Source organism: Mandrillus leucophaeus, unplaced genomic scaffold (assembly GCF_000951045.1).
Source record: "Mandrillus leucophaeus isolate KB7577 unplaced genomic scaffold, Mleu.le_1.0 Scaffold342, whole genome shotgun sequence".
Taxonomy (NCBI): Eukaryota; Metazoa; Chordata; class Mammalia; order Primates; family Cercopithecidae; genus Mandrillus; species Mandrillus leucophaeus.
Window position 1 is genome coordinate 208,686 of NW_012103610.1, and position 18,069 is coordinate 226,754.

Genomic DNA, 18,069 nt, shown 5'->3' on the forward strand with positions numbered 1-18,069 from the left:
GGGGAGGCTATTTCTTCTTGAAACAGGCCCCTAACGCCTGCCTAGCACTCAGCAGGAGCAAAAGAGCTTTTCCTGTCACAGAAGGAGCTCAGGTTCCCTGATGGTTTCCAAATCCCAGCCCTGTCCATCCCTGACCTGCCACTCTGAGCCTCCTTGTCGCCATGTGTGAGCTCAGATAACAACCTGCCGCACTTGACTGATGAAAGGATTAGAAGGAGAATCGTGTGTGAAATGCCCAGCTCAGGGCTTGATCACGGATGCCGTGTAAGTGGGAATGCCCCTCCCACTCCCATCTTTCCCTGTTTACAGGGTTGTTGCCGCTTTGTAAGCAGGAAAAAAGCAGTCTTTGAGGAAATGACTTATTCCTACTTATCCCAAAGGGGTAACATTTGGTTTCTATAAAGTACTACACACCATCCTCATACAGGAAGAATGAAGCCAGAAACACTAAAAATATATAGAATAATAATCACGGGACAAAGAAGCAAACAGTCACCTTCTTAAAATCCCCAGTGACAACTCCCAGACTCACGTCCTGCCATACCCGGTAATTAGTGGTGTTTCTCCAAAGGCAAGTTTCGTAAGACGGCACTTGGCCCCCAGCATCCCTTCCTCAAGACGATGATGTGTTCGGAGTCATGAGTATCCCGAGGAGGCTGTTTGGTCACAGTGTCGAGCCTGGGAGCAGTGGGTGGGGGAGAGAGGAGTTCACACATGAAGAAGCAACCCTCTGACCAACAGCCGCTTTTAAAACTGGGCCAAGGATCTGAACAGACATTTCTCCAGAGAAGATATACAAATGGCCACTGAGCGCACGCAAAGATGCTCAACATCACAGTCATTTGGGCTGCTGCACAAAAAACAGACAATAACATGTGTTGCCAAGGATGTGGAACACTGGGACCCTTGTGCGCTGTGGGCGGGGGTGTAAAATGGTACAGCCACTGTGAAAAACAGCGTGGCAGTTCATTGAAAAGTTAACCATAGATGACCACGCGATCCCATCATTCCACTTCTAGGCATGTACGCCAAAGAACTGAAAGGAGGGACTCGAACAGATATGTGTACATCTGTGTTCACAGCAGTACTATCCACAATAGCTAAAAGGTAGAAGCAGCCCCGTGTCCACCGGCAGAGGCATACGGATAAGCACAATGCGGTTCAGCCATACAACAGAATATTATTCAACTTCAACAAAGAAGGAAAGGCCGGGCGCGGTGGCTCACGCCTGCAATCCCAGCACTTTGGGAGGCCAAAGTGGGTGGATCACCTGAGGTCAGGAGATCGAGACCAGCCTGATCAAGATGGTGAAACCCCGTCTCTACTAAAAGTACAAAAATATGAGCCAGATGTGGTGGCAGGAGGCTGTAATCCCAGCTACTCGGGAGGCTGAGGCACGAGAATCGCTTGAACCCGGGAGGCAGAGGTTGCAGTGAACCGAGATCGCGCCACTGCACTCCAGCCTGGTGACAGAGTGAGACCCTGTCTTAAAAAAAATAAAAATAAAAAGGAAGAAAATTCTTCCTTAGACATTGTGCTAAGTTAAATGAGAGGCACGAAAGGACAACACTTTATGATTCCTTTGATAAGAAGTACATAAAATAGTGAGACAGAAACTAGAATGGTGGTTTACAGGAGCTGGGAGAGGAGTGGGGGATGGGGAGTTAGTGTTTAATTAGGGACAGAGTTTCAGTTTGGAAAGATAAAAAAGTTTTGAAGACGGATAGTGATGGTTGAACAAAATTTGACTTACTAATGCCATGGAACTGTGCACTGAAAATGATTAAAATAGTAAGTTTGGCCGGGCACGGTGGCTCATACCTGTAATCCCAGCACTTTGGGAGGCTGAGGCAGGTGGATTACCTGAGGTCAAGAGTTTGAGATCAGCCTCGCAACATGGTGAAACCCCATCTCTACTAAAAATACAAAAATTAGGCAGGACAGGTGGCACGCGCCTACAATCCCAGCTACTCAGGAGGCTGAGGCAGGAGAATTGCTTGAGCCTGGGAGGCAGAGGTTGCCGTGAGCCGAGATCATGCCACTGCACTCCAGCCTGGCCTCTGTCTAAAAAGAAAAGAAAAAAAAAAGGTAATTTGATGTGTATTTTACCACAATAAAAATTTGGAAAAATTGATTCATTTTATGTTTTGTAGATTTTACCACACACACACAAATCAAGCATCAAATGAAATCATGCTGGAGAAAGTTGAGGACCACCATTTTGCTGGTGAAATGTTCTATGACATTAAAAATTAATCCTTTCTGAAAACATTATATATTTTTTAAAAAGACTACAGAAGCCCAATCTAAGCAAGCTGGTCCCTGGTTCAGTGTGGACAGGAACAGGTCACGTAGCTCACCTCGCTGCTCTGGGATGAACTCAGCTCTCCTCACCCTGCAGGCATGTGCTGAGGTGACAGGAATATGAGCCATCTTTCCTTCCTTCCTCTATAATTTTGCCTTTTTTTCACATTTTTCTGCAGCTGACAAGTTTTATAATGGAAAAAACATTCCTTGGATTCTCTCTATTTTATTTTATTTTGTTTTATTTTATTTTATTTTTGAGACGGAGTTTTGCTCTTATTGCCCAGGCTGGAGTGCAGTGGCGCAATCTCAGTTCACTGCAACCTCCATCTCCCAGGTTCAAGCAATTCTCCTGCCTCAGCCTCCCAGATAGCTGATATTACAGGCACCCACCACCATGCCCGGCTAATTTTTGTTATTTTTAGTAGAGACAGTGTTTCACCATGTTGGCCAGGCTGGTCTCGAGCTCCTGACCTCAAATGATCTGCCTACCTCAGCCTCCCAAAGTGCTGGGATTACAGGTGTGAGCCACCACACCCGGCCGAATTCTATGTTAAAGACCTCATCCTCCATGCCAGCCCCTGCAGTGTCTCTCAAGAGGAGCCTCCACTGCCTGGAATTAGCCCCCTAGCGATGTGCTCTTTTCAGCCATGGGGTCAGCCATGCTGGTAGGACCCCAGGGAGGGGCTAGACTCACAGTCTAGGGGGAGCAAAGTCCCAGCAGATCTTGCTGGCCATTGGCTGGGCTCCAGGTGGGCACTCCACTCGAGGTCTGCAGAGATAACAGGAACCAGCTTCAGCCTCCTCCCCCAGAGCCCAGTCATGGAGTACTAAGACACACAAGGAGCATAAAGTACCCCAAAGTAAAGCCCGTCCTCAAAAAATTAAACATAGAGTTAAGCAACGTGTCCTGAAGCGCCAGAGGAGGGAAAGATTTGCCCGCCAGGGCTGACTAAGCAGAGGGGCAGGGTGTAGGTGCAGAGCTTTGGAGGGTGAATGGGATTCTGAAAGGGCCAAAGGGGTGGGTGGGCCGTCCAGCTGCAGAGCAGGGCTCAGCAAAGGCCTGGAGGCAGGAAGGGAGGCTGTGGCGGGAGACTGAGCTTTCACAGGGAGCTGCTCACCAGGCCCTCGAGTGCTGGGTGAGTCACGTGGACTTCTTTCAACGGCTGACTGGGAATCAGCAAGGGGAGTGAGTGCGAGGGTTTCGTTCATTTTATCAAGAGACCAGGGCCGGGGGCTGCGGCTCACCCCTGCAACCCCAGCATTTTGGGAGGCCACGGCGGGAGGATCACCTGAGGTCAGGAGTTCGAGACCAGCCTGGTCAACATGCTGAAACATCTTCTCTTCTAAAAATACAAAAATCAGCCGGGTGTGGTGGCACACACCAATAGCCCCAGCTATTTGGGAGGCTGAGGCAGGAGAATCTCTTGAACCTGGGAGTCGGAGGTTGCACTGAGCCAGGATCACACCACTGCACTCCAACCTGGGCAAAAGAGCAAGACCTCGTCTCAAAAAAGAAAAAAGAGACCAGCCCGCCTGGCCTCACAGATCTGAGAAGCCACCAGTGCTTCTCATTCAAAGCTGTGATTTGAATGCTCTGCGTGACTGAAGGTTACACAGAAACACAGGGGTGCGCGGGCTCAGTCCAGCCTCGAGGGCAGCCTGAGCCCAACCCATAAGCTTGCCACCTGTCTTTCTAAGGTTGTTTTTCAAAGAACCCCCTCATTCCTCCCTTTCAGAGAGGTTCAGAGAGCTTGAAAGCAGGCAGCTAACAGGTGGGGGTGGCAGGGGGACAGAGCTGGGTGCAGGAAGCAGAAGGGAAAAGTTCTCTTTGGCCTAAAGCAATTTATTCAAGTCGCATTTAATTGTACATTTTAATAAGAGACTTCCAAATTTTATGCCACAATAAAGCAGAGTAGCCTTTGAAATGATAAAACTAACAACCTCACAGTCCTCATGGCTGGAGCAGCTGCCAGCGCGTCACCACGTGTAATTACAGGTCGGCAGCTGTAAGAGCAATTGTGTTTTCCTTGATTATTACATGAAGGAACAGCTCTGTTTTGAATGCCCTGCATGACTGAAGGTTACACAGAAACACAGGGGCACGTGGACTCAATCCAGGGAGCCCCATTCCTCCACCTCATTGAGTAACTTGCTTTCCTCGTCACCTCCCCCATCCCAGATTCCTCTCAGGGAGCAATCCAAGAAGGAACAGAGAAGTGCCAATAGCCCGATGAACAGGTTCAAGAAAGACATGGAAGGCTAGAGACCCAGAACATGGACCTTAGCAAGTCACTTCTGCCTTTGGGAATCGGCGTCCCGTCCATACAGCGGGGACATCACGTGAGAAAGTCACTTCTGCCTTTGGGAATCAGTGTCCCGTCCATACAGCGGGGACATCACGTGAGATAACCACTTACAACAGCTATCAGTCTATGAAAAAAATATATCTTTTACCCCATCTCATCTGGTAAAGAAGGACAAGAAGGAAGGAGGGAGGGAGGAAAGAAGGAAAAGAAGGAAGGAGAGAAGAGAGGATGTGAGGAAAGGAGACGGCCAGGCAACACTTGTTCCCAGTTCATGCTTGCATCCTCCTTGGCTCATTTCCGACCCTCTTGTTGCACTGCCCACCACACGTATGTCAATATAGCACTGATGTGCCCAGCCCCGACAGCTGCCCAACCAAGGCTAACGAGCCTAGGTTCCGCTGTCGGAGCCGCCACCTGAGTCCTTGGAATGACAGACCTTGTTCTCCCCAGCACAAGCCATTTCCTTCCTGGCAAATTAAGGGAAAGACGAGCTTGCTCCTCACAGCAGAGGACTCTGAAGACAGGAGCATCATGGCTGTGCTTCTTAAAACCGAGCAGATGGAATGAACAAGTGGCTGGCAGTGTGGATGCAGACCTGATGACAGGTGATGAGGAGGTGCGAGCTGGTGTCCAGGCTGATGTGGACGATCCCCCAGGCTTACCCTGCTCTGACCAGCCCATCCCATCTCTCCTCGGAGACCTTTCCTCCTGTCTGGAACGGAGCTGTGGTCCTCAGGACTGGGGACTGTCCGAATCAGCTTCCTGGTCATGTCAGAGTATAATGGATTCACCCATCCACTTGTTCACCTATTTGTGAATTTATTCTTACCACTCCCGACTGCAGAAAGGATTTGAGGCAATTTAAAAAATAATAATAACAAGATAGAATAAATTAAAAGTAGGAAGCGGCCGGGCGCAGTGGCTCATGTCTGTAATCCCAACACTTTGGGAGGCTGACCCGGGTGGATCACATGAGGTCAGGAGTTCGAGACCGGCCTGATGAACATGGTGAAACCCCATCTCTACTGAAAATACCAAAATTAGCTTGATACAGTGGCACACGCCTGTAGTTCCAGCTACTCCAGAGGCTGAGGCAGGAGAATCGCTTGAACCCGGGAGGTGGAAGTTGCAGTGAGCCAAGATCGCGCCACTGCACTCCAGATCCGCCACTGTACTCCAGCCTGGGCGACACAATGAGACTCTGTCTCAAAAATAGATAAATAAATAAATAAAATATAAAAGTAGGAAGCAAAGAAGGAAGAAAGGCAATAGTGAGAGACTAAAAGGGAGTCAGGGAAGAGGCTAAAAGCGAACAGCTCAAAATTCATTTTGTGATCCTGCAGCCAGCAGCACACGTGATTTATGCACTTGTCTGTATGGATGCTAAGCAATAAAAATATCCACTTATTATTTTTTTAAAGGGATAGAGTTGGCTAGCATGCAGTTTTGTGTGACTCTTCTCCCTGCCTGGAATGCAGAGGTGGGAGGAGCTGCAGCCGTGGGGACAAATGCCACAGGCCACAGATGGTAGACGCCGTGGAGGCGCTACACCACCCTGGACGGTCTGCCTCTACACTCGCTCGTGGGCAGGTACATGAGCACAGCCATCCCCAACTAGGCTAGGCCGGCGTTTGCGGCGAGTCTGTTCCTCGCAGCCAATCAGGATGCTGATCCAGAAGGCAACTGAAGCAATGGCCAGCGGGAAACTGCCCAGACTAGCAGAGATTCAGAAGGAGGGTGGGGCAGAGGTTTCGGGCTCTCAGTGTTTAAAGGCTGGGAGAAGAGGTTGAGCCTGCAGGAGAAACCGAGGTGAAACAGCCAGAGATGGAGGCATGGGGAGGGGAACTCACCAAAGTGGGCCACACCTTGGCCTCTAAGCTTTCCAGCAGGCAGTGGGGAAAAGGAGATACCAAACATTTACATGGCCAGATGCAGGGGCAAGGGGCAGGAGAGGGGCGGGGTAACCCTGGGATGGGGCCGGAGGAGCATTTCTCCTCAGGGTCGTTGCACAGTGGACGCTTTGTCACTTGGTCCAAACGTCCCCAGCAACAGGCATCCTAACAACCGAGCCGTGAGCTCCACGGGGTCGTCTCAGATTTTTATCCAGCATGTGACCCCAGCCCCCACGTCCAGCTTGGTTGAGGATATATTTTAGGCCATCAGGAGGAGTGGATGAGCTGCGTGTCTCTTTCCAGGATCTCTCCCTGAATAGTATTCGTCTCACCTGAGCTTTTAAACATCAGGTGGCTGTTTGAGTCCGACCCTGCCCTTTTGGCCCAGTGTTGAGGGGCAGGGCTTCCCCTCTCCAGAAAATACAGACTTACCACACTGGAGTGACCTCCTCTCATGAAATCACACCACCTAAAAACAGAGTCTTTAAATGCCCGACAAAGGAAACACTTGGTTCATCTGAGCAAAAGCAGGAATTCCTCAGGAAGAAAGGAAGAGACAGAGATAGACGGGTTCCAGCTGGGTATTTAAGTGACTTCTTACAACGCAATCTATAAACTGAGTCCAGAGTGCTGGGCTGTGTTGATGAGGAGGACACCCTCGGGACACTGTGTGGCCTGGTTTCCTGTGATGAGCCCCACTTCTCCCACAGGCCTCCTCATTAAGGGAGGTCCGGGGAGCAATCGAGGCAGGGGCATCTGTTGCTTCATTGGCCCTCACACCCAGTCTCTGAGCTGCCCAGGGGGCTCTGGTCTCCCTGCGGCCACAGCCTCAGGACAACCCAAGAGCTGAGTGGTCCAGGGGCCCCAGGGAAGCAGAGAAGGTTCTTGAGTTCACGGAGTGGTAGTAAGGGACACATGGATGTCAACGGCCTGGAAATGAACCTTTTTTCTTTGCAGTTGAGGGAACTGACTTTAGAGAGAACTTGGCCGGGGTCAGGCTGTGAGAAGCAACTGGGGGGTCCTCATTCATCCTGTCTCCCCAGCTTTGTGGGCGCCACGTTCTTGCCCGCACTGGGAAGGCACATTCTCTGGCACCTCCTCACAGAATCTCACTTTTCCTAGCACAACAATGGGAGGTCCCTGGGTTATTGCAACCCTACTCTTGCCCCTGTGGATGGCTGGGATTAGGTGCTCTCGGAACAATCAGAGTGAGAAAGTGCTTTGTGACTTGTAAAGCTCTGCGTGATGAAGGTCCGCTGGGCACCCATAAGGCACTGCGAGGCAGGCTATCCCAGGACTTGGTCTCTCCCTGTAGCATTTAGGGTTACACATGAGGTCAGCAGGTGCTATTGTACCTGAAGTCAGAGCTCCTCCAACGGAGCCATGAGAACAACCAGCCAAGGTGCGTTTCTGCAAAATGTGGTGAGGGCAGTGGGGACACTCGTGGAGACAGGGATGCCGGGGCGGACCCTTGCACCCTCTTCCACCGCTCCGGGAAAGGGCCCTTTCCACAGCTGCTTGAGTGTTAGGAGGGAGATTAGCAGGGCCAACCGTTCAGATGCAGCCTGGGGGAGGGCAAAGGGACAGGTGACAAATGAGGTGTGTCTTTGAAAGGATGGAGGCGGACTGGAACAGGGAAGGAAAGTGAGGAGTAGGGAGAGACGCGACTCTGGGTATCCGAGTGTCAGAGTCGGAAGGGTCCTCTGGTCCAGACCCTCATTTTAGATGGGGACACTAAGGCCCAAGAGGGGAAAAGACTCCCTCAAAGTCACACAGCTGGTCAGTAGCAGAGGGATGATCTGAACCCTGCTTTCAAACATGACAGGATTTTCATCTTGAAATGCCTTCCCACTTTTCCATCTTCCCTAATCCTGTATCTGAAGCCTGAATATGGCCAGTGTGACCTGTGAGGTCCCTCCTTCTCCACTGTGGAGGACCAGGTGACCCGGCACAGCATTATCAGCCTCTCAGAGGAGAGTCACCTCGCAGGGCCCTCCAATGGGCCACCTCTCAGGGAAGGAACGGGCGCCGGAGCCATCAAGTTGCAATAAAGGAAGGGCAGGAAGGAGGGAGAGGCCAGAAGGCCTGGAGGGGATGCCCTGGGAAGGGGGAGGTGTGGGTGTCCAGAGGAAGAGGAAGGAAGGGGTGGACCGGACACACACTTGGGACCCGTCAGGTGGGCAGGGACCAGCCCTCCTGTAAGGACTATTAGTGAAACTATAACCGAGCTTTTCCAAAGACAGCTGGGAAAATAAAACCTGAAGAAGCACCTGTGGGCCAGGGAGAGGCCCCTCCCCTGGAGGAACAAGCTGCAAGAAGCCTGCTGCCAGGGTGACTGGTATTACACGTTTGTTTGAGGACTCGGACTGACCCCAGGGCGTTCAGCACCCACCCAACTCAATGCCTGCAGATGGTTCTTCCTCCCAGTGCAGCTCAGCTCCACAAGGCCATGGCCAATGTGACCAATGCCTGGGCAGCAGGTTACACCCACACCCACCCAGCGCAATCCAGGGCAGGGGTGACCAACCGCAGACTGTGTGAGGTAGAAGGAGCATTTTCCAGCCTCATGCCTGTCTCCATCAAAAGCTGGAACTCCTTCTGGCTGTGGTTGCTCGGTCTCAGCCTGAGCTCCTCCCCAGGTGGGAGCACATGGCTCACGTGGTGGCCACTCCGACCCTGGAGGGTGCTGACCAAGGTCTTCCTTGGACACAGACAAAATCTAACCCCCTGTATTTCCTACCAATTTGTCCTCATTTTGTCCTTTGAAACCACATAGGACAAAGTCTCCTCCCTCGTCCTTGTGTCACCCCTTTAACTGGTTCAACCCTGTAACCAGCAACCCTGAATCCTCTTTTTCAGGCTGGACACCCCTGGGTGTTTTATCCAGTTTCCATGTGGCTGGGTTCTAGATCTTCGCCCCAGCACCTGTCTTTCTGCCCTCTACCCTAGTTATTTTCTACTAAACTCTCTCCGCTTGCTTAATGGTGGCTCCCAGGATTGAACAGAACATTTGAGTTGAAGGCAGTATTTTATTTTATTATCGTTATTTTTTTTTTGAGATGGAGTCTCACTATGTTGCTCAGGCTGGAGCGTAGCGGCGTGATCTCGGCTCATTGCAACCCCCGCCTCCTGCGTTCAAGCGATTCTCCTGCCTCATCCTCCTGAGTAGCTGGGACCACAGGTGTGCACCACCACACCCGGCTAATTTTCGTATTTTTAGTAGAGACAGGGTTTCACCATGTTGGCCAGGCTGGTCTCAAACTCCTGACCTCAGGTGATCCACCCACCTCGGCCTCCCAAAGTGCTGGGATTACAGGCGTGAGCCACTGCACCTGGCCAAGGCAGTGTTTTAAATCTTCCCAGCTCTAGGGACCTAAGAAGGTGGCTTCTCTCCATGCCCCTTCTCCTTCCTGTGAGCCCGTGTCTTGTAGCCCGTGTCTTGACTCCCTGGCCCAAGCTTCAAGGACCCTGACAGGAAAGCCACGCTTGCTCAGAGACAAAAAATTATGAACACCTGTGGCTCATAATAATTAAATATGTGAGACAAATCCTGATTTTCGAAAACCTTTATAACAAGAAAGATGAATACTGAGCTCTCTGAAGAGTAGTGGGGTCCAAAGGGGGACGCTCCGCAGTACCACAGCAGGTGTTGAAGGGGCCATGGGCTGGGTTGTTGTCTGGGTGCCAGCTCCTGCGTGACATGTTGGCCCCGTTGGGAGAGCGTTCACCCCGAGCACCTCCTCCATGCCCAGTTCTGTGCCAGCACCACGGAAGAAAGACTAATTAATACACAGCTCTTACCCCAGGGAACCCAGTTAGGAAATCAGCGCATAGAGAATTACAGTGGAATGTGCTAGAGGCTGTGATGGAGACACCAAAATCTCGAAGGTTCATTTCCTATTGTGGCCGAAATGAGGGATCACAAACCCGAAACAGACGTCACCGGGCTAACGTCCAGTTGTCAGCAGGGCTGCGTTCCTGCCGGCGCCTCTCAGGGTGAACACTTTCCTTGCCTTTTCCAGCTTCTGGAATCTGCACACTCCTTAGCTTACAGGCCTCTTTCTCTTTCGTCACAGCCAGCAGCGTCCCATCTTCAAATCCGACTCTACCCTCCCGCCTCCTTCTGTCTCTTACGAGGACCTGAGGGATCATCTAGGATCAGCTTCTGTCTCAAGATCCTTAACCTAATCACTCCTAACAAAGCCTCTTTTGCCATCTGAGGTAACATATTCACAGGTTCTCTGAGATTCGGAAGGGGACATTTTGGGGGCCATTATTCTGCTCACCCAGGGAACAGCTAACTCTGCCTGTGGGAATGACCACATTTGAAAGGATCCTTTAAAGGCTTTGCAGGAAGTTTCTGCAGAAACGAAAAGGAAAAGGAGATTTATAAAGAAGAATACACTTGCCCAAAGCATCAAGACAAGAAAACAGGGCTTGCGGTTTCTTTGTTTGTTTGTTTGTTGATTGTTTGCTTTTCTTTGTTTACTTTTCCACAAAGAGCCGGCATCTCCCTGATTGCCTCTAGTGCTGAGAGGCTCACGACTTTTCTTGAAACCCATCTTCTCTATTCAGTCCTGTTGACAGCTCTGAACTGAGGATCTTCCTTAAATGGAGCCCTGATGTTTTCATAATCAGTGGAAATGTTGGTAAACCTCACAGTGCCCAGGAGCGACTTTAGCTGGACACAGTAAAGCACCGTGCAGTGGGAGGATCATGGTGTGCAGGAGGTCTGCTGTATCCAAGAGGTTCTCAGAGGCTCATCCTTGGATAGACTGTGTTCTTCTTAAAGGCACCTGGGCAGGTGGCCGGGCCAATGACTTAGCAGAGCAATACCATTCTCAAAGCTGGGTGGTCTGTGGAATTTCACTGATGCCATCTCCTCTACTCCTTCGCTACAAATCAACTAAAAATAATTTGAACTGCGAATGAATTTGAACATGAGCTTGAAGCGACAAAAACCTTAGAAACACTGACAGTTTCCATTTCTCTTTTGATGTCACTGGGAACATCAACTGCTAGGGGCTTAGAGCTGAGGAGAAGGCCCAACCTTCTGCCTTCTTGCTGAGAGCAAGCTGGGGTGCTGGCCCGCCTCAGAGGGGCCCTGCAGTGGAGGTCAGGTAGAGAGGGTAGGAGCCCTGGGCTGTGGGGCCTGTGAGGGGAGCTCGCCTGGAAGGCCTCCCACACCCCTGCTACCTCTCTGCGTCTCTGTTAACCTCCTCATTCCGGGGTGTCCTTTGTGCTGGGCAGGAGTGTTCTAGGTTCTGCTCTGGGGTGTAGCAATAGGGCAGACCCCTGCCTTCCTGGGGGACCAGTGCCAGGAAAGCCTCCCTGCTCGGACGCACCTCCAGTTTACAATGAACTTTTACACGTATTGCCTTCTTTGGCCCTCAGAACACCCTGGTGTGAATGGGGAAACTGAGTCAGTGGCAGAGCTGAGACCAATTCTGCAGTTCCCAGCATACAAGGATGCCTCCTGTGGGCCCTGGATGGTCCCTGTTGGGTCCGGGCTGGGCCTGCAGTGACTGAGAGTCATGGCTTGCACCTGCATTTCTATCTCCTTTCTCTCACTTCCTTCTGTCCCATCTATTTCTCTCTCCACCCATTTTTCTCCCATATTCCTCTCTATTCTCACTGCTTTTCTCCGTCTCATCATCCAAGACCTCCAAAAATAATGCTTAACTCTCAGGGAGCCCTCACTAGGCTTAAAGGACTAGAAGCCCTGTGAGGTCGTGATGGTCTATGACCATGAACATGAGTGTCCTCCTGGCACTCGCATCCCCCTGACCAGCAGGACCTGGGTTGGGCAGGTGATCCAGTCCATGCCAGGAGAAACAGTGGGCAGTGAGGGCAGGGGTGAGGAGCTCTAGGCCAGAAGGCAGAAGACGAGCTCATGTGACAGCTCTGCCAGTCATAACCTCAGATGTGTCACTGCCCCTTCGTGGACCTCAGTGCTGTCATCTGTAAAGTGAAATAATAATGCCAACTCCCCCGGGGGTTGGAAGGGTTAAGAAAACTGACTTCATGATGCCAGGTATGTATTAGATGTTTAACAAAGGTTCACGGCTGGGTGTGGTGGCTCATACCTGTAATCCTGGCACTTTGGGAGGCCCAGGTGGGCAGATTTCTTGAGCCCAGAAGTTTGAGACCAGCCTGGGCAACATGGGGAGACCCCATTTCTACAAAAAATAAAAATATAGCTGCATGTAGTGGTACACGTCTGTATTCCTAGCTACTCCGGAGCCTCAGGTGGGAAAGTGCTTGAGCCCAGGAGGTTGAGTCTGTAGTGAGATGTGATCACGCCACTGCACTCCAGCCTGGGTAGTAGAGTCTTGTCTCGAAAAATAAAAACAGCTGGCTCTAGTGGCTCACACCTATAATCCCAGCACTTTGAGAGGCCGAGCCGGGCAGATCACTTGAGGCCAGGAGTTCGAGACCAGCCTGGCCAACATAGCAAAATCCCATCTCTACTAAAAATACAAAAATTAGCCGGGCGTGGTGGCACATACCTGTAGTCCCAGCTACTGGGGAGGTTGAGGTATAAGAACCACCTGAAGCCAAGAGGCGGAGGTTGCAGTGAGCCAAGATAGCGTCACTGCACTCCAGCCTGGGCAACAGAGTGGGACCCTGTCTAAAATAAAATAAAATAAAATAAAATAATAATAAAAGTAAAAATAGGCTAGGTGTGGTGATTCACACCCACTTTGGGAGGCCGAGGTGGGCAGATCACAAGGTCAAGAGATTGAGACCATCTTGGCCATCATGGCGAAACCCCGTCTCCACTAAAAACACAAAAATTAGCCAGGTGTGGTGGTGGGCGCCTATAGTCCCAGCTACTCCGGAGGCTGAGGCAGGAGAATCACTTGAACCCGGGAGGTGGAGGTTGCAGTGAGGGGAGATCGCGCCACTGCACTTCAGTCTGGTGACAGAGTGAGACTCCATCTCAAAAAAATAAAAAAATAATCTAATAAAAACAAAGGTTTCATTGAGTATGGCAACAGCTGAAACAGAGCCTCCCTGACCCCAGAGATTGGACTTGGAAAGATCTATGCTGGGGTCATCCAAGTCAGGGAGCACCTGGAAGCGTTGACAGAGCGGTGGAAGGCGGGCGGGTGTCACGGCAAATGCTGCTCATTGTTTTCTTCCTCTAGGCCTCTCAGCCTCCAGTACTCTGGACCCACCCACTGAACTCAATGTTTGTCTCTTTACGATGTTGATGGAATCATCCTGTAACATTCCAGCTGTCTAATGAGGGTGTGCACAGCTACTGGGCAGTGAGTCCTGGCATCTCCCTGCCTTTGGCACGCCCTGTAGTGATGGTGATGGTTTAAAAGCTGGGAAGGCCAGATTGACTTCTCCCAAAACAGACTCGGTCACTTCCGACGTCACCAGAGATTCAAAGCCCAACTTTTGCGATGTTCTCAGAAAGTGAAGTCAATTACAGCATGCGGTGGGGGAGAGGGAGGAGACAGAGTGGTGAGGAACCCAGGGCAATGAGGACCCAACTCTGCCCAGGAGAAGTCAAGGAAACTTCTAGAGCTGGAAACTCGGAGAACAGAAATAGTTGGACTTTCAGTTAAAAACAAACAAACTGATGAAACCCAGTTAGCTCTTCTCCCTCCAAAGACCTCACTTAGATGGCAGTAAAAGAAATTGAAATGGTATTAGCCTACAATGTCACAGGGAAAGGGAGAGGATCCGCAATGGACTGGAGAGCTCAGCAAGTTTACGGAACAGAGCAGTTAAGGTGTGATAGATGAGGAAGAGAAAGCCACAGCCAGTGGGAACAGAGAGATCCCGTCTGCCCAACGGAACCCCAGAGAGGCATGAAGATGGATTATACCGGGTACAATGTAGAAGAGGCGTGATCTGTGGGAATAAAAGCCAGGGAGTTACTTAAAAGCTATTATAGTATAAGGAACAGTTGTGTCTGCTCCCATCCTTAGGAAAACAAACAAACAAAAAGTTAATGAAAGAAATTGCAAGATCCTAGAGAAATAACCCTCCACAAACATTCCGGCTTGTAGAGGTTCCCAGTGTGACACTCACCTTGCTCCTCCATACCCTAAAATGAAGTTGATAACCCCTGTCAGTGTGCACAATGATCCCAAAGTCAGTTGTTTTTATTGCCTTACTTTAAAAATATGAACCAACAACCAAGGGTTTAAGAGAAGCAAGCAAGCAAACAACAACAACAAAATGAAATACCAGAGAAAAAAGATATAGTTTAGAAAGTAAAGGGGAACTTTGAAAACTCAAAAATCTTAAACTCTAGTATTCTAAAACAAAAACAGAAACTGCATCCATAAGACAAGAATAAGAGTCTATTTTAAAAAATTAACAGTGATTGCAGAAATTAAAAATACAATTGCAGAAATTAACATTTTTACGTAAGTGTTGGAAGGAATTGAGGAGTCTCAAGAGGTAGTAAAAGAAGGTAGAAAAAAGAGACTAAAAAGATGAAGAAAAGAAAAAGCAAAAAAAGATGAAAGGAGAGGACAAAGGAATTATCCAAAAAAAGTATAATAGAATCTCACAGAACTTAAAAGACATGAGTCTCCAGAGGACCCTGCAAATACCCCTTTGTGTGTATGAAATAAAGAGCAATGCATGGCAAACATCAAATCAAAATCAGAACAGAGGACATAGAGAAGATACTGAGGATGTCTGCCAAGAAAAAGAGCGGTCCCCTGTTAACAATGGCAACAAATCCCCACCAGCACCTTTGGTGCAAGACAATCATCTGAATTTAGAATTCTTTTACCAGCTAAACTAGCCATCAAGCATGAGAGAATAAAGAATATAGAAATTTGCTGGCAAGGACTCAGGAAAGGGGATATCCTTTGGATCCCTTTTCCTAAGTAGTTGGAAAATGAGGGAGTAGATGAGAAAGAAGACCTGGAATTTGGGAAATTGTGGAAGCAACCAAGGAAAGCTGAAGATCAGTTCTAGGAAACAGCCAGGTAGGCGGCCGGAGTAATTTCTAGAAATGCTAGAAAAATGAAGGAAGTGCTAGAAAGGAAACGTAATGACAGTGGACTATTTGGCACTATAGTAAATAATATTTACAAAGAAAACATATGAAGTCTTTTTTATTCATTTTCAAGTTTTTCAACAATCACCAAAATTTTAGCTATAAGAGAATACAAAAGTGATCAGTCTTGACTGAAGCTGGGAGGTGGAAGAGATAGACAAGCATGGGACAATAGGAACATAGGTGTCAGCGCACAGAGCAAGGCACTCATGGAGACTGTGTGCAGTTGCTGGAACGAGAAAAAGGTGAACTTTAAAGTTACAAATGTAATCACTGGAAGAACTACATATAGTGCCAGAACTTTTAAGTTAAATCACACGAAACTTGTTTTTTGTTGTTTTTTGAGACAGAGTCTCGCTCTGTCGCCCAGGCTGGAGTGCAGTGGTGCGATCTCGGCTCACTGCAACCTCCACGTCCTGGGTTCAAGCAATTCTCCTGCCTCAGCCTCCTGAGTAGCTGGGACTACAGGTGTGCACCACCACGCCCAGCAATTTTTTTGCACTTTTAGTAGAGACAGGGTTTCACCATGCTGGCCTGGATGGTCTCGAACTTCTGAGTGATCCACCTGCCTCGGCTTTCCAAGAAACTTGTTTTTTAGGTCAAAAATGGTTGAACATCAAAAATTTAATACAGTTCAATCTAACATATGAGTAGAAATGTATAATATCAGTAAATTAAACTATAAAACATTTTAAATCAAATCTTATTTTTTAATTTACTGAGAGATTCACTCTGCCACCCAGGTTGGAGTACAGTGGCATGATCATGGCTCACTGCAGCCTCAACATCCCGGGCTCAAACAATCCTCCTGCCTCAGTCTCCCAAGTGGCTGAGACTACAGGAGCACACCACTGTGCCCAGCTAATTTTGTATGTTTTGTAGAGCTGGGGATATCGCTATGTTGAGCAGGCTGGTCTCAAACTCCTGGGCTCAAGCAATCCACCCGCCTTGGCCTCCCAAAGTTCTGGGATGACAAGCGTGAGCGACTATGCCTGGCCTGGACTGGCATTTTAGACATCCTCAGGGAATATGAAGCTTCAGCAAAGCTCAGGTTATATTCTTACCAAAAGCATTAACTTATTTCTGTGTTTTATATAGCAGGTCCCTTCACTATTTAGAGAGTAGTAAATCTAGCTTCTGTGTACAACTTATCTAAAGATTTCATCTTTTTACCGCACATTTGGGAGAAATTTCATGGATATATGTTGTTCGTTTTCTTATGCCTTCTAGCTCAAGCGACATAGAGATCAATGTTAATTTTTTCTCTTTTAGATCTTATATTAAAAAGAAAAACAAAAAACCCACAATTCTTTGAAGAATGAAAGGGGGAAGCCAGCTGCCATGTCATGAGGACACTCAAGCATCCCTAAAGGGGTCCATATGGCAAGGACCCAAGGCTGCCTGCCGTGAGCCAGCAGGGAACTGCCAACAGTGTGAGCAGGATATATCGGAAGCAAATCCTCCAGCCACAGTCACGATGATTATAGCCCCAGCCAACATTTTGATGGCAACCTCATGACAGACCCTGAGCCACAGCCACTCAACTACTGCCAAATTCTTGACCCTCAGAAGCTGTGACATAATATATGTTATTGTTTTAAACCACCAAGATCTGGGGTATTGGTTATGCCAACAATAAATACCGAATACACGCATACAATAAAACCAGGCCACGATGGTTTTCCAGGGGATTCTGCAACACGTTCAAGGAAAAGATGATCCCAGTTTTTATGGACCATTCCAGAGAGAATGTCCCCACCCACTTTATGAGGCTGTATAACCTGATACCAAAACCAGTCAAGGATATTATTTTCAATGTATAAGCAAATCTCACTAATGAGCAGATAGTAAAAGTTCTAAACCAAACAGCAAGCTGAATTCAGCAATATATTTTAAAGACACACAGCGCGGCTTGGTTTACTTCGGGAATGCAAGAATGAATTTACTTTTCAAAAATCTATAAATTTATTCATCATTTTAACACAGTGAAGGAGAAAAACGATACGAGCACCTCAATAGTTAAGATAAAAATGGATAAAATCTAACTTTACTGATAATTTTAAAATATACTTAGCAAACTCAGACCAGAAATGTCACATTTATTGATAAAACATTAGATACCTACCCTTTGCAACCAAGATGGCTCTAAGGATGCTCACTGTCCTGCTCAACATTATAGTGGAGGTTTTAGCCAGTGCAGGAAGATATTTTAAAATAGAAAAATAAATCAATAATGGGTATAAGGTTTTAATAGGAAGAAGCAAATTATCAGAATTATTGCTAGACATAAGATAATTATGTAAAATTAAATTACATTCCTATATATTGGTAATAAAAATGAGAAAATACAATTTTTTTGTTTTTTTCTTTAGAAAATATAACTTCTTAAAAAGATACCATCTACAATAGCAATGACAAATCAAAAAAGAGGAAGGATACCTAGGAATAAATCTAACAAAATCAGTGCAAGGTTTCTTTTATATATATATATGTGTGTGTGTGTGTGTATATATATATACTTTAAGTTCTA